Here is a 13,824-nt window from a genome sequence, read left to right on the forward strand (position 1 = left end):
GGAGAGTGGCACATTCCACGGCCACCACCCCCCTCAACATGAGCAAGTCCCAGCACCTCACTTAGCCTCAGTGCGCTCATCTGTGAAATGAGGGTGGTAATAATGGTGCCTATCTCTCAAGGTTGGCCCGAGGACTAAATGGCATAATTTACACCAAGGCTTAACTGAGCACCACATGGGAAGCGCTCAAAGAAAGGCAGCTATTTTTAATAAGGAAAATTCCTTGCCTGTCTTTCCCACCTCCACCTCCCCAGGAACCAACCCTGTGCATCCCTTCTGTGTTGAGATCTGCTAGGAGCTCAGTTCAAGGCAGTGACAGATGCTATCCTGCAGGTGCCAGGGGCTCACATCTCAGCTTTCCTGACAATGAGGTCATTCGTGCACCCACAGAGCCAAGCAACAGAGGCTGGTGGAGGGGCCCCGCCCCAATGATCTACCTCCCCAGCCCCCAGGAGAGCAGGGACTTCCCAAGCGAGGATGTGACATTGACACTCTAGGGGACACCGATGTTTTGGGTCAATCATGGTGGGATCTCAGGCTGAAAGGGCAGAGGCCAGCTCGTCTGAAACCCTCCTCTGAAGGTGAAGTAGTGGGTGGCTCAGAGCAGTCAGGGATGGGCCCAAGGTCTCAGTTCCCATCTTTCATCAAGGCAAGGAATGACACCAAGGGAGATGCTAGTGGGCTGGGGAACACGGTGCAGCCCTGGGCAAGTTCTTTGCCATGCATAGGTTATGGGTTAGGTGACCTGGCTTGTGTGTAGCCTTTTTCTTCAACTTCTTTACCTGTAAAATGGGTACAGTTGGACTTCTCTCAAGCTAGCCACTCATGGAAATGAAATAATGATGGAAATACCCACCAGAAATATTAGTTACAATGTCCTGAGAATGTACAATGTGCCAAGTGCTGTGCCACACACTTATAAACGTTGGCCACTTAATCTTCACAAAACCGTGAAGTGGAAACTGTGATTGTACCCATTTGGCAGATATGGAAACTGAGGCTGTGAGAGGCTAGCTGAGCTACTGTACTCATGCAGCTGAGAGGTGAGCCTGATGGAGGCCGTGGGCCCTCTCAGCTCTGCTAAGCCTGGTCCTGCTCTCGTCGTACACTAGAGCATGGAGATCTTCCATGTGTCATTGTTTTAATGGCAAAACAACCCAGCTATCCATTCATAGGGGATCAAATAAATAATCCACGTGATCTTTACATAATGAAAATTGCTGCATCAATTAAAAAGAACAAGGCAGGCTGGGCATGATGGCTCATGCCTGTGATCCCAGCACTTTGGGAGGCCAAGGTGGGAGGATCACTTGAGGCCAATAGTTCAAGACCAGCCTGAGCAACATAGTGAGACACTGTCTCTAACAGTAAAAAAAAAAAAAAATTAAAAAATTAGCCATGGTGTCACGTGCCTGTGGTCCCAGCTACTCCGGAGGCTGAGGCAGGAGAATCACTTGAGCCCAGGAGGTCGAGGCTGCAGTGAGTTATGATCACAGCACTGCACTCAAGCCTAAGTGACAGAGCAAGACCCTGTCTCAAAAAAAAAAGAAAAAAGAAAAAGAAAAAAGAACAAGGCAGCCCATGTGCCCCTATAGGGAACAATTTCTAAGATAGGCAGTTGACACTTGAACAACACAGGTTTGAACTATGCAGATCTATTTACACGTGGATTTTTTTCAAGCTGACTGCGGAACTTGAGTATGCAAGGATTTTGGTATATGAAGGGGTCCTGGAGCCAATCCTCCACTTATGCCAAGGGACAACTGTCTTGTTAAGAGAAGAAAGCAAGGGCCAGGCGCAGTGACTCATGCCTGTAATCCCAACACTTTGGGAGGCCAGGGCTGGGGGATCGCTTGAGCCCAAGAGTTTGAGACCAGCCTGAGCAAAGTGGCAAGACCTTCTCTCTATAAAAGAATCAATAATTTTTTTTAAAAAATAAGGAAGCAAGGAATAGAAATCATGTTTTAAACGAGCCTGTTTGGAGGTTTTTTTAATGCGTAACATGACACTAATTTTATTTAAATTTTTTATTTTTATGACAGTATTTTCTTCCTACTGAGGGAAAATTCTCATAACAAAACTTATGCAGGAGCTGAACCATGTCTAGCAGGTGAACACACCAAATGAACCCTGGCAACTTTTGGGGAGATGTGGGCCTTTTCTTTCTACTGTATGTACTTCTCTTAGTGTTTGGTTTTTATAACAAGAAAAATTGCTTTTGTTAGAAAAATTAATACAAAAAGCAATGCATGTCCAATACAGAAAATATAATATAGTAATGAATAAAGAAGAAAATTAAAATTACCCAAACGACCAGCCCTCCAGAGGCAAGCCCTGGCAATGCAGTAGGGTACTCGTTTCTCTTCAGAAAAGGTGATTTCCTGCCAAAGGGAACGTTCTCAGGCTGCTCTAGGGTCCGCCTGAAACCCTCCCAAACCCGCTTGAGAAACACGCAGGCCTCACAGACTGTTGAGCAAAGTGCACAACCTTTGATCCAACATTCCCATTCTAGAAGTGCATCCTAAGGAAACAATTGGATACTCAGACAGTGTAGAAATTCTACAAGAACGGTGGCTGCATAGCTATTTATAATTGGGAAAATCATGTAAATGCCCATTAGTGGGGGAATGGTTGAATAAAACCTGAACATCTGTGAGATGGAACATTCTACAACCATTTCAATAATGATGTGGATCAATATTTATTGACATGGAATGATTGCCTTGTTATATTATTAGGGAAATAAGTGGTTATGAAACCGTATGATGGTATGACCCCAATTTTTGTAAAAAAAAAAAAATACATATAATACACACACACATATATGTATGTGTGTATGCTTAAAAATATACACCACCATGTTACCAGTTATTTCTGGGTAGAGGGACAGGAAGTGATTTTTTAAATGTCTAATTTTCCCACAGTAAATGGATATTATTTTGCACTTTTTAAAACTAAAAACTAAATAACCTGCTAGCACAGTCTCACCTCGGGGCCTCTGCCCTGGAACTTTCCTCTGCCTGAAACGCTTTTGCCCAAATATTCTCCACTTTCTTCACATCTTTGTTCAAATGTCATTTTCTCCAGGAGGCTTCCTGACCACTCGATTTAAAATTGTGTCTTGGCTGTACACAGTGGCTCACGCCTGTAATCCAGCACTTTGAAAGGCCAAGGTGGGAGGATGGCTTGAGGCTGGCAGTTCAAAACCAGCCTGGGCAACAAAATGAGACATTATCTATTATTTAAAAAAAATTTTTTTAAATAGCTGGGCATGGTGGCACACATCTGTGGTCCCAGCTACTCGAAGGCTAGGGTGAGAGGATCGCTTGAGCCCAGGAGTTCCAGGCGGCAGTGAGCTATGATGGTGCCACTGCACTCCAGCCTGGGTGACAGAGAGAGACCCTGTCTCAATAAAGTATATTAAAAAAAAAATCCGCCGAGTACCGTGGCTCACACCTCTAATCCCAGCACTTTGGGAGGCCAAAGCGGGCGGATCACAAGGTCAAGAGACGAGACCATCCTGGTCAACATGGTGAAACCCCGTCTCTACTAAAAATACAAAAATTAGCTGGGCGTGGCGGCGCGCACCTATAGTCCCAGCTACTCAGGAGGCTGAGGCAGGAGAATCACTTGAACCTGGGAGGCAGAGGTTGCAGTGAGCCGAGATCGCACCACTGCACTCCAGCCTGGTGATAGAGTGAGACTCCGTCTCAAAAAAAAAAAAATCGTGTTTATCTCTCTCTTTCTTCCTTTTTTTCTCTGTCTCTCTTCCCTCTTACCCTGTTCTATTTTCCTATTTTACTCCATAGAAGGTATCAACTTCTAACCTCCTAGGCCTTTTGCTTATTTATTACGTTTGTCATCTAGGACCTCCTGCCCACTGGCCCCCAGCAGGAAGGACTGCTCCAGGAAGGCAGGAATTGGAATTGGTGTCTGTTTTGTTCCCTGTTGACTCCCAGGGCATAGAACAAGGCTTGGCACACAGTAGGAGCTCAGTAAATATTTGAGTAATGAATGAATGAAATCTAAACAAGCAAATGGTTTTCCTTTATGAAGACGTTATTTCATCCTCACTCTTCTGATTTTCAGAAGCAGCAGCACGGATGAGACGGGTCTGGCAGGCCTGGCGGGGGACAGGTGGGAGGAAAGATGTCCCTCGCCCTCTCCAGATTCCGCGCCCTTCGTTCGCCAGCGGGAAGCCGTGGCTGCGCGGAGCCCTAAAGTAGCACCGCCCCCTGCTGGACAGTTTGGAGAAATGCAGCGCGGACGCTCAGCGACTGGGCCAGATACATTTCAAACAAGTACACCTGGGAATTTGGAAAGGAACAGGATGGAAAGGTCATTGGGGGTGAGGCAGCCAGATGGATCTGCGGGAGGCCTTTTCAGAAAGTAAGAGGAGCCGAGAAAAAAAATGCAGCCCATTCTCTCAGCTGCAGGACCCGGATTCAAGCAGAGTCCGCGTCTCGCAATAGATGGGTTTCTCCTGTTGAGGCCAAGGCTGACCTTGATGGAAGCCAGGTGCAATTCAAGGCCCACTCCCAGGGATCTCTTTTTGGAATTTCTGGTTTCCCTAGGTTTCCTCGCAGGTTTTGTGGTGAGCATGTATCCTTTTATCAAACCCACTCCACAAAACAAGAATTTCAAACCAAGTTTTTACCCAGACTTTTTAACAAATGTGCACATGCAATTTCAGAAAGAGGAAATGTATTAGCGTATTAGTCCACTCTCACACTGCTATAAAGAATTACCTGAGACTGGGTAATTTATGAAGAAAAGAGGTTTTACGGACTCACAGTTTCGCAGGCGTAACCAGCAGTATGACTGGGAGACCTCAGGAAACTTACAATCATGGCGGAAGGCAAAGGGGAAAGAAGCACCTTCTTCACACGGTGGCAGGAGAGACAGGGAGAGAAGTGAGGAGCGCTCTGTCACGAGAATAGCAAGGGGGAGGGGGAGGTCCGCCCCCGTGATACAATCACCTCCCACCAGGCCCTTCCCCTGAGAAGTGGGGAATACAATTGGAGATGAAATTTGGGTGGGGACACAGAGCCAAACCCTATCAATTAGCCAAGTCAAGATTGTTCATTGACTTGACATTTTTACTGTGAATTTACGGTGTGCCAGCCACGGTTCTGGGTGCTGGGGCTACAGCAGCAAAAAAGACAGACAAAAACCTCAGCCTTTATGGAGCCAATATTACAGTAAAAGAGACAAATCCCTAACGCACAAATAAATGAAAATAGCTAACTAAAAACTAAGTTAAGTGCCCTGAAAGAGAAAAACAAAGTGTTACCAAAAAAAAAAAAAAATTTAAAAAAGAGCAGACTTCAATTTTGGGAATCCACACTGAAGACATGAGATTTAATCTGAATTCCTCTCCCAGGAGCCAGGGGCAGTCTACGGGGAGAAAGGAATAGCAAGAGAGAAGCTGGAAGTTTCTAGGCTTTCGGTCTTAATTCAATATCCCCCTAGAGAAGAATAACTTGTCCCTTTTAGTAGATGTTTGCTCTGTAGTAAAAGGATAGCATAGGAGTCTAGAATCAGAGTCCTGGGTTCAAATCCTGGTTCTGCCCCCTTCCTTAGTTTCTACTTCTTCTGTTCCTTAGAGTTATTATAAGGATTTAATGAGATAATAGAGATGTAGCTGTAGACACAGCACCTGGCAAATAGTCAATAAGCAGTCGTCATTACTGTTTAAAGGCTCTGAGAAGATCTGCAACTGGGGAAGCTGTTGAACTAGACTCACTTGTTGGCTATAGAAATTTTTTTTTTTTTTAGACAGAGACTCACTCTGTCGCCCAGGCTGGAGTGCAATGGCATCATCTCAGTTCACTGAAACCTCCACCTCTCAGGTTCAAGAGCTTCTTCTGCCTCAGTCTCCCAAGTAGCTGGGATGACAGGCATGAGCCACCACACCCAGCTAATTTTTGTATTTTTAGGAGAGATGGAGTTTCACCATGTTGGCCAGGCTGGTTTCGAACTCCTGACCTCAAATGATTTGCCCACTTCTGCCTCCCAAAATGCTGGGATTACAGGTGTGAGCCACCACGCCCAGCCTATAGAACCATTTTGTTGCAGGATATTGTGTGCCCTACCATATATATTGGGGAAATATTACTTCAGTTACTGGGGGTGTGGGTAGAGCAGACATTATTCATTGCCTACCCCAAGTCCATTTGCTATCTTTTTTCTTGCTAATAAACTCTGGTTATGTTCAGGATTAGGCCAAAGAACCTTGGATCTCAAAGCAGGTGGGCCAGACTTGGTCTAGATGTGGGTGCTTTACCTCGTTCTGGCCAGTGAAATGTATGAAAAGTCTCCTAGGGGCTTCCCCATGAAGATATTGTCCTCTATGAGAAGTAAAGAAACACTTTCACCTGACCCCACCGCCACCGCCACCGCCCCCGCCCCAGCTCCTGCTTTGAATGTAGTGTCGTGAGGACAGGACACTTGGCTCTGCTGCCACCATCTTGGGAGCACAAGAGGGAACACCCACAGAGTCACAGAGACAACTCTGGGGTCCCCAATCATGTCCAGCTGCTGAACAACCCTGGAACTGTCTGTTCCCCAACTCCTTGAGAGAAAACAAACCCCCCGTTAGTTTAAGTTGCTGCTAGTGGATTTCCATCACCTGCATCCCAGAACATTCCTCACTGATCCAGGGTCCCAGTTCTCTGTTCTGAATTAAAATCATCCTGGTTTGCTCCATTTGTCTAAATATTCTCTGGCTCACCTTGAGGACAGTGTCTGGGCATTGCACCAGGCAGCCCATACCCCTCCCTGGGGCCTGTTCCCTTTGTAAAACCATGACTCACCTCCGAGGCCCTTGCTGGCCACACACCTTCATTCCAGAAAGGATTCCATGAGCCATCCCTCTTTGTCTTTCTTCTCTCTCATCTATTTTTGTCCTTTGTGAAATGCCCCGGCCCCCTATGAGGATACAGAGGTATTAGCACACCCTCCCCCTTAATCCCTTGGGCTCCTGTTCCCTTGTCCAAAGTCACCCAAGAGAACAGGGCTAGCCTAACTTTTTCTGGCTGGCTTTTCCTGGGGGAAATGAAACTATTTCACTGTGTGTCCCAACCCCAAAAGTCTCTCCTATTCTCTTCACCACGCATGGTCCTAGAACTTCCTTTCTGTCTCAGAGGACACCTACGAGGGAGGAATAGCAAATACATAGCATGTGGCAATGGCATACATGTCACCCTTCCTTCACTCAGTTCATGGCAGACATTGCTAATCAATCACAGCACTCTTTCTTACTGAGTGGAGTTGGCAGGGGAGATGAGCTGAAGCCCTGACCTCTATGACATGGTTGGAGACAGGGGATAAAGTGTTAAAGTTCACACTCACCTCAAGAAAATTCTCCTGAGGCCTGACACCCCCATTCTCTCTTAGCCAGAGGGGACCTAGCTGGCCTGGAGAGCCTTGGGCAAGCAAGGTGGGTGTGCAAGGATCAATGCCTTCAGCCCTGGAGACACAGCACAGAGAGCTGTTCAGGCCCTTCTGGCATGTGTCCTGGACTCACTGCAGGATCGTCTTTGGTCTCAGTTGAATTCAGTGCCATGGAACAAATTTATCATGATCACCTAATATGTGCCAGGACCGAGGGCACTGCAGAGATGAATGAATCCTGGCCCCTGGCCCAGAATATTCTAGTGGAAGAAACAGACTAACAAACAATAAAGCAGAATGCAGAAAGTGCCACAAGAGAGCAGTCATTCGACAAGGGCTGATGCAGTGCCCGCTATGTCCCAGGTGCCGTACTGGGTGTGGGAGAAGCAGCGGTGGGCAAGATAGACATGGTGCCTGTCCCGTAGAGTTATGGTCTGAGCAGAAAGTTGGGTGTTCATCAGGTAATCAGACAAAAAAAAGTAGAATGCAGCTGTGGTTCAACACTGGGAGGGAGAAAGGAACGCAGTGCTGGGAGGGCCTAGTCTGGAAGTTCGGAGAGAACAGTTTTGCCCCAACTCCCAGCGGCCACATGGCAATGTCTGGAGATATCTTTGGCTGTCATGACTGGATGGCATCTGGTGGGTAGAGGCCAGGGATGCTGTTTAACATCTTCCGAGACACAGGACAGCCCCACAGCAAAGAATGACCTGGCTCCGATTCAGCAGTACCAAAGGTGAGAGACCCCCATCCAGACAAAGAGGGGATGGAGGGGGGTCCAGGCAGATGGAAGGGTCTGCATCCTGGGAGAGTGGGCAGCCATTTAAACATGTGGGTGTTTGGGTGCGGTGGCTCACGCCTGTAATCCCAGCACTTTGGGAGGCCAAGGCAGGCGGATCACCTGAGGTCAGGAGTTCGAGACCAGCCTGGCCAACATGGTGAAATCCCGTCTGTAATAAAAATACAAAAATTAGCTGGGCGTGGTGGTGGGCAACTATAATCCCAGCTACTCAGGAGGCTGAGACAGGAGAATCGCTTGAACCTGGGAGGCGGGAGTTGCAGTGAGCCAAGTTGGCGCCACTAAACTCCAGCCTGGGCGACAGAGCGAGATTCCATCCAAAAAAAAAAAATGTGGGTAGTGATGACTGAGCTGGATGTTGTTGTTGTTGTTTTTTCTTTAATGTCCCTCTGGCTGCCGTGTGGCAAAGGCGGAAGCAGAGACCAGAAGAGCGGGTGTGCGGGTGTGGCCTTGTGTGGCTGTGTGCTCACCACAGGCCTGGAGACTAGACATGAACTCTAGGGAGGAGTTCTGAATTATGATGACCGCTTGGGGCTGTGCATTCTACACACTGAATTAAGACTGTATTTGGGGCCAGGCGTGGTGGCTCACGCCTGTAATCCCAGCACTTTGAGAGGCTGAGGCAGGTGGATCACTTGAGCCCAGAAGAGCTCAGGAGACCATCCTGGGCAACATAGCAAGACCCTATCTCGAAAAAAATACAAAAATTAGCTGAGTGTTGTGGTGCACACCTGTAGTCCCAGCTACTTGGAAGGCTTGGGTGGAAGATTGCTTGAGCCCAGGAGGCAGAGGTTGCAGTGAGCTGAGATGGTGAACACGCACTCCAGCCTGGAAGAAAGAGCAAGACCTGGTCTCAAAAAAAAAAAAAAAAAGACTATTTGGGACTCAGTGATCTTAGGGTTGTCGTTTTCCCTAAGAGTGAGTGGAAAAATCCTGACTTTTCATCTGAGAACAGGCACAGATTAGCCCCCGGGAACAGAATTTATGAGGAACGAAGTGTTTGGCTCAAAATTATCTCGAGCCAGCCTCACAGCGCCCCCATGAGGTCAGTGTTCTGAACCAACACATTTCGCAGATAAAATGGAAATGGAAATGGAACCGGGAAAAGCCACTGGACCTGTGTCATCCGGCCAGCAAGCAGCAGAGGTGACATTCTAGCCTAGACCCAACTCCAAATGTCCCTTCTTCCCCAAGGTCCCCAGCCAGGAGACCTCAGGAGGTCGGTGGACTCAGGCAGCCCTAAACCATCCTTAAACTCTACAAGCAGTAAACTTGTCTCTCCCTTCCTAGGAATTGCTCTGTATGTCGATGGTGCTGAAATTGGGATAATGTATGCCCCTCAGGGCAGTGAGCAATGTTGAGGACATTTTTGGATATCACAATTTGGGAGGGGGGTTTGCTAATGGCTGCTACTGGGTGGAGGCCAAGGATGCGGCTGAACATACTGTAATGCACAGGACACCCGCCACTGCCATAACAAAGAATTATCCAGCCCCACACGTCCATAGAGCCCAGGATGAGAGTGCTACTCCAGAATGGAAGCCCTGCAGACGCCTGCATCTGTGCTGGGGAGGAGCAGGGGCCTGGGCCTGCAGAGCTTGGTGTGCCCTGAAGACTTGTTGAAAGGTCCTTCACCCGACAACCTCAGGTCGGATGACTAATGAGCCAGGAGTGTGGCCTTTATATAGCTCTGGGCCCAGGCATGCGGGACCAGGTTCGGCTGTCACTGTGCCACGTTCTTCAGCAAGGGGGCTCTGGCAGGCGGGCAGGGGGAGGGCAGGGGGAAGCTGGCGGGGGAGCCTGGGGCAGCAGCTGTTGCTGGAATCTGGGACTCACAGAGAGGAACAATACCACCGGAATGCCAGGCACCGAGACAGCTGAGCCCACGGGCATCTGAAGGGCACCAGTAAAAATGGGCTTGTCTGGGTGCCGCTGTCCCCAGTGCAGGCAAGATAGATGACCGAGGGCTAAAAATACCAGGGACAAGAAAGCCACTGAAGGGCTATCTGGATGGTTGAGGCTGGATCCGAGCTCTGGGATCCCCCGGCTTTGAAACCAGAATACCATGGGGAGGAAAAGTGTGTACAGAGGAGTCCGACAATCCGAGTTCGAAGCCCAGCGCTACCAGATGCTAGCAGTAGGGCCTTGGGGAGTGACTGCTCCTCCCTGAGCCTCAGTTTCCTCATCTGGAAAATGGGTCTAATATTAGTACCTTCCTCATAGTGTTGTGAGGATTATATCCCACGGTGGGTAAAGCATGTGGCTCAGTGCGTGACATGCAGGGAGCTCTAGGGAAGGGGGATGATGACGATTTGATTTCTTTTGGGACTTCAGTTTGGCAAGCTATGCAGTGGCTGGGTGGTGGCCATGGCGGGCAGGCCTGCCTCCCCCAGTCCACTGGAGCACTCAATACATGATAGCTTCTACTCCGCCAGCTCAGAGAAGCTGTCCCTAAGAGCACTGAATAACGGGCTGGAGGGTGAGGTGGGGGCTGGAGTAGGAAATGAGGCTGGGAAGACAACCAGTAATAACCACACACACTCATACACACACACACTCACACACTCACACTCTCACAAACACACATACTCTCTCACATTCACTCTCACACACACTCTCACAATCACACACACGCTCATACACACTCACACACTTTACACACTCACATACACAGACCCGTGGCACACACTCACACACACAGTCACACACATACACTTACACACACACTCTCATACACATACACTCACACACTTTCACACAGTCATATACACACCTGTCACACACACACAAACACACAGTCACAGTCACACACACTCACACAGTCACACACACTCATACACTCACACACATACACTCTCTCACACACAGTGCCTGTACTCCATGCCTGGTGCTGTGCAAAGCCATTTACACTCATTGCATGAGTAACCATGTGGATGGTGCTTGGAACAGAATAAACACAAAATAAATGTTAGCTGCTATCGTTAGTATCACAATTATCTAGTTTCACTTGAACGACACTCTTCCAAGGCTAGCATGATAGTTTTCTCCATTTATCAAGTGAAGACTCTGAGGTTTAGGGTGGTTAAGTCACCTGTCCAGGGGCCCCACAGTCAAGGAAGTGGAGGAGCTGACCTGGAACCCAGCTTACAATCATAACACCATTCTGGTAGGACAGGGTCAAGTGATAAAAGATCTTAGCTGTCAGGCTAAGGAGGGGAGATTTCCTCCTGAGGTAGTGGGGAAACACTGAGGGTTCTAGAGCATGTGCAAGTCATCATCAGAATGGGGTATGGGGGAAAGGAGTTGGACTCAGAGTGTGTGAAGGGCAAGATATAAAGACAAGAGAGAGGAGGCCCAAAACCAGTTGGGGGCTACTGCCATAGGCCACAGCTGGGGCTGGACTTGAGGAAATGGATTTGCAAGACATTTTAGAGGAAGAATAGATAGATTTTGTCACTAGTAGGGCAGAATCAAAATGGCTGAGAATTTTGATCTGGGAACCTAAGAGAGAGGTGAAGTCATTAATAGGAAAAGGATTTGGGAGAGGAAGAGGAGAGAAAATGAATTCATATTGGAACATGTTATTTCTTTTCTTTTCTTTTTTGAGACAGACTCTCACTCTGTCGCCCGGCTGGAGTGCAGTGGTGCAATCTCAGCTTACTGCAACCTCTGCCTCCCAAGTTCAAGTAATTCTCCTGCCTCAGCCTCCCGAGTAGCTGGGACTACAGGTGCGCACTACCATGCCCAGCTAATTTTTGTATTTTTAGTAGAGATGGGGTTTCACCATGTTGGCTAGGATGGTCTCGATCTCTTGACCTCGTGATCTGCCCGCCTTGGCCTGCCAAAGTGCTGGGATTACAGGCATGAGCCACCACGCCCGGCCGGAACACGTTATTTCTTTTACCTCCATTTCCACTGACATGGGTGCCCAGCCAGTTCTCTGGAATAAGAGCTGGCATTCACTGAACATCACCATGCCCAGCAGTATTCTAGAACTTTAGAAGCAGTAATTAACTCATTCAAACCCCATGATAACTTTTTGAAGTAAGGACCTCTATTACATGTTCCCATTTCACATATGAGGAAACTGAGGCACAGGGAGCTGATGCTGCTTGTCCCAGCGATGCTGTGTACACAGGGGGTGCCCCGTTATGTGGCTCACCCATCTTTGTTGGGCACAGGCCTGGTCCACCTACATCTGACTCGCAAGAGAAGCCACCCTCCCCACTTGGTGGCTCTCACTGACGCCTGGGGGCCCTGACACGAGGAGATAGGCTATCACTTGGTGACAAAAGCCATCAGCCACCCGGCTTTGGGCTGGCAGGGCCTGGTATGCCTTTATTCTATCAAGAGGTGGCTGACTTCACCTCCCTCTTTAAAGGGGCCTTACGCCCCAAGGCAAGTTAACCCACTGTGCTACTTGCTTCCATTGGAGATCATGGTGGGCACTTATGTGACACTTTCCTGTGCCAGGCTCTGTCCTAAATATTAATACGTTACTAGATTAACTCTGTAAGCTACTGATATTAACATACATACTTATGTGATCCGCTGAAGAGTTTTATAAGACAAACACGTAAAGAAGCCTTTCCCTTTCTCCCTCACAATATGGGATGTAATGGCTTAGACTTGAATTCTAGGAGCTAAAGTGCAAAAAGCCCCTGCAGAATAAACGAATTAAAATATGCCTCCAGCAGGGCTGGAATGAAACCTTTAAAAGCTCCAAAGACTGAAAAGATGCTGGCTGTCACCACCTGACAGCAAACAAAAGATAAAAACAGTACTTAATTGTCCAGCTAGCATGAGAACATCCTTCCATGTTCGGATTCTTTCCCCATGGTGGCTATTTTGACTTAAAAACAAAACAAAACAAAACGAAACATTAATTGGCCAGGCACAGTGGCTCACGCCTATAATCCCAGCACTTTGGAAGGCTGAGGCAGGTGGATTACCTGATGTCAGGAGTTCAAGACCAGCCTGGCCAACATGGTGAAACCCCATCTCTACTGAAAGTACACAAATTAGCCAGGCGTGGTGGTGCACATCTGTAATCAGAGCTACTCAGGAGGCTGAGTCATGAGAATCACTTGAACCTGGGAGGCGGAGGTTGCAGTGAGCCAAGATCACACCACTGCATTCCAGCCTGGGTGACAGAGCAAGACTCGGTATCAAAAAAAAAAAAAAAAGTATATATATATCTCCTTTCCCCCCAAAAAAGTTTGTTGGGTTTTGTTGTCATTGGCACTTCTGGTGCTTTGGGCGTGTATTAAATGTGCCAGCTGCACAGCCTGGCTCAGCTTGAGGGGAGGCCACGCCAGCCTCCATCAGTGAGGTAGGGTCTGCAAAGGAGGTCTCCAAGGCCACCATAGAGTGGGAAAATTCAGGTGGCTGGGGTGGGTATGTGCATGTGTATGAGTTATGATACCATTAATGTGAAAATGTGTATCTCTGTTTGCATGGTATGACATCACGATTGTGAAAAATAAGTATATATTTGTGTGTGTGTGTCTGTGTGTGTGTGTGTGTGTGTGTCAGAGAGAAAGAGAGAGACAGAGAGTTGGGAAGGCTAAATGCAACGTGATATCCTGGATTAGATCTTGGAACAGCAAAAGGACCATAGTGGAAAGGCTGGT

At 48.0% G+C, this 13,824-nt stretch overlaps 1 long non-coding RNA gene across 1 annotated transcript; it reads right to left on the reverse strand.

The window, feature by feature from the left end:
- Positions 1–4,041: 4,041 nt before the first annotated feature.
- On the reverse strand, positions 4,042–4,890 carry LOC116477928 (uncharacterized). The gene is made up of 2 exons (XR_004250685.1): positions 4,794–4,890; positions 4,042–4,307 (listed from the first exon to the last, which is right to left on the reverse strand). It is a non-coding gene; the product is annotated as an uncharacterized LOC116477928 (long non-coding RNA).
- Positions 4,891–13,824: the final 8,934 nt, after the last annotated feature.

Source organism: Hylobates moloch, unplaced genomic scaffold (genome assembly GCF_009828535.3).
Source record: "Hylobates moloch isolate HMO894 unplaced genomic scaffold, HMol_V3 SCAFFOLD_12, whole genome shotgun sequence".
Lineage (NCBI taxonomy): Eukaryota > Metazoa > Chordata > Mammalia > Primates > Hylobatidae > Hylobates > Hylobates moloch.